Source organism: Cicer arietinum, chromosome 6 (assembly GCF_000331145.2).
Source record: "Cicer arietinum cultivar CDC Frontier isolate Library 1 chromosome 6, Cicar.CDCFrontier_v2.0, whole genome shotgun sequence".
In the NCBI taxonomy this organism is placed as follows: domain Eukaryota; kingdom Viridiplantae; phylum Streptophyta; class Magnoliopsida; order Fabales; family Fabaceae; genus Cicer; species Cicer arietinum.
In genome coordinates this window covers 28,460,462-28,463,790 of record NC_021165.2, presented here as the reverse complement: position 1 = coordinate 28,463,790, position 3,329 = coordinate 28,460,462, and positions in this window count along the sequence as shown.

Genomic DNA, 3,329 nt, shown 5'->3' with positions numbered 1-3,329 from the left:
AGAAAACAAAATTAATAATAATAATAATAATAATAATAATAATAATAATAATAATAATAATAATAATAATAATAATAATAATAATAATAATAATAATAATAATAATAATAATAAGAAGAAGAAGAAGAAGAAGAAGGATGATGGAAGAGTAGTAGCATCGCTCGAAGAAGAGGAAGCATAAATTAGGACTATCGTTTGACATAAATGATCGATAACTGTTCCATAAAAATTTATCAATTCTCGTTCAAATTTCAGTATATTATTTTATTCATTTAGCTAGTCAACTAAACTCTTTCTCCCTAAAATATCCGACTTCTCCGTTTGTGGAACTCGTTATTTTGCACCGTTCTTTTTCACCGTAAGCCCGATTTGAGTGAAACCAACGCCAAAATGATTGTATGAAAAGGGGCTATATCATTCACTAATTGGTTTTTGATTTATGATAAATTTCCTTGACCAAATTTCAAAATTTATATTTTAGAGTGTCTTTTCATAATTTATTTTTGACGTTTACCCATAAATTATCGAGTTAGATCGATTGAAGGACAAAGATTCAAATAACAAAGCTTATTTGCTCGTTGAATCATATTCGTGTGTGAAAGCATCCAAATATGGTAAGGGGTGAAAGAGCGTTTGAATTCATGAGTATAGTGATGTTATAAATTTGTGAGGAGAATATTGAAGTAATACCATAGTTGATGAAATAATGGTGATTCCAATTTATGTTTGAGATTAAGGTCTTAATGGAGTATCATATGCCAACAAGGGGAGAAAAAAAATTGAGAATTTGTTAAATGGAGATTATTTTGTCATCATATAGGTATAGTCTAACAAGCCTAGTGATTCTGGGGAAGTACAATTGAATGAGTCTGATCATGGCAGTCTGTTATTGAGCCTTAATGCAAGATTGTTAGACCTTAGAGGTATTCAGGATGAGAAATCCCTAGGTGACTTGGAGGTAACACTCCAAATGCCAGGAGCTACCATGCAACACACGTTTACCTCGATTGTCACGTATATGTGTCTCGGATTGAGTTGAGTGGATATATGAGGACAAAGCCAATTTGAATTTTCGTCCACTAGGAAGGTGGCATAATATCAAGCCTTCTAACCATGTACTTCATAGTTAGAATGGTACCACATTGTGAAGTAGAGTTTAAGCTCGTGCATAGCATATCATTTAATGTGATTGTTTTGTTGTGATTAATGTGTATCACATGCAATAATAATTTCTATTAGACGATTTGATATATAGTGAAATGTATTGATTTTTCTTGAGTGATTTTGACTTTTTAATGTGATATTTTTCTTGAGCAATGTTTGTTTAATGATATGGTTCTATTATAATTATTTGTGTGTTCTTATTACTTGTATTATACTATTAACATGATTTCGAAACTCATCTTCTTTATTGTTTGTATTTGACTAATCGCAATAATCACAAGTTAATGAGTCTTGAAGTTAATGTTTGGAAGAAATCTCGCTCTGATAGGTGATACCATAAATAAGAGGAGTAAATTGTATTTTACTTTTACTTAATAAATTAGAAAAGACATTTTTAATCAAAACCTTATAGGTACTAGTAACTTTTTGAAATTAAATTAAGAAATTCTAGTTAAATCAAGTTTATGGAGATTTTCTGTTTTATAGAAACAAAAAAATTTAAAGTGTTTTTTTTTTTTAAAAAAAACTTGATATCCTAAATTAGTTATAAAAGTTCATACAAGATTTTCCATTTTTTAGATCGATAAATTTTTCATGATACCAAAGTAATAAGTGGTAGTGATGAACGTTCAACATAGACGACACAACTTCTAGAGATTTACTTGTGACGAAAGCCAAGGAAGTATGTTCATGACCCAAAAGTAGGGGGTGGATGATGAATATGAATCTAATTAGTATCAGGTTGAAATCTTGTGGACAAGTGACTTGAGATAGAGTATAATCAGAAAGTAGACTAAAAGGTGACAATTGTTAGACTGATGAAATCAAGGGGTAACACATGAGTTCTTTGTGATATACTTTTTTTCCATGAAGGATTCTCATGATTTCGAGTATCGAGGGTTTGTAAGATTTCCGATCTTTTATCCATAGGGTCTTTCAGTTGGTTAATATCATCTTTGTATGTTCCAATTCATCCATTTAACTCGGGAATATGTCTGGTAAAGGTGTCATGATACTTTTTTTTGCTTTTTTTTTGTCTCTTTTTTTTTTTGTCTTGAAGGAAAATGTTATGAGAATGTAAGAAAAATGAATGCAATGATTATGTAGTTAACTAAAAAGATTTACTATCTCATAATATACAATGGCCTTCTTTTAAAAGAAAAACATATTGTAAAATGAAAATAAAAAGGACGAAACATGCATGATTATACGATGCATTATGATAAATATGTGATATAGATAAGGTAGGGTTTTTTTCTTCTCAAATATGCATGTCACCTACATGGTTCTTTTCTTATTTGATTGTTCTATGGTCTTTAACGTGAACCTTCACTATGAGTAGCTCTATGGTTCTAAATCAGTTCTAAAGCACACAACTCAATTCTAAAATATTAAACCAAATAATAGGTAAACTATTAAAATAGAAATATTCTAGAAAAGGTTAACTGTAGGTGAGACTTTCATGACAACCAAATAAAATGTACATCCAGAAGATTATCATTACAAAGTCTCTAATTTATCTTAGGTTGCACTCAGTTTGGGTATAGAGCCCACTCGTACGTGTATAGATTGTGTTAGAGTAGTGTGTAGAGAAATAAATAAAATAAAGAATCATCAAAATTGAAATAAATTTGCACAAATACATATAATTAATAGATAAATTTTCATAAATAAATAGAAATAAAAGAATGCCCCAATTAAAAAAAGTTACCATAAATTAGCACAAATAAATAAAAAATACCACAAGTATAACAAATTACTATAAATACATGTATACCTTCACAATTATAATAAATTACCATAAATGTATATAATTAATACGTATATTATCATAAATACATATAAATCACAAAATAAATATATATATAATAATTAATATAAATCACCATAATTATATTCACAATAAATATATAATAAAATATTTAACACAAATAAAATAAAGAGGGGGTAATATAAATATAAATAAATAAATAATTATATACAACTAATTAGGTTGAGCTTGACTCTCAAATTATCTCCAGCGGAGTCGTCAATTGTCGTGTTTGGTTTGTCTGCGAAAAAGAAGTCGCCACCAATTTTATTTTTATTAAAGGAAAAATTGGATAAAACCTAAAATAATGATTTTTGAACCATAGGTTTGGATTTGTGAGTCGATTACGAGTAGG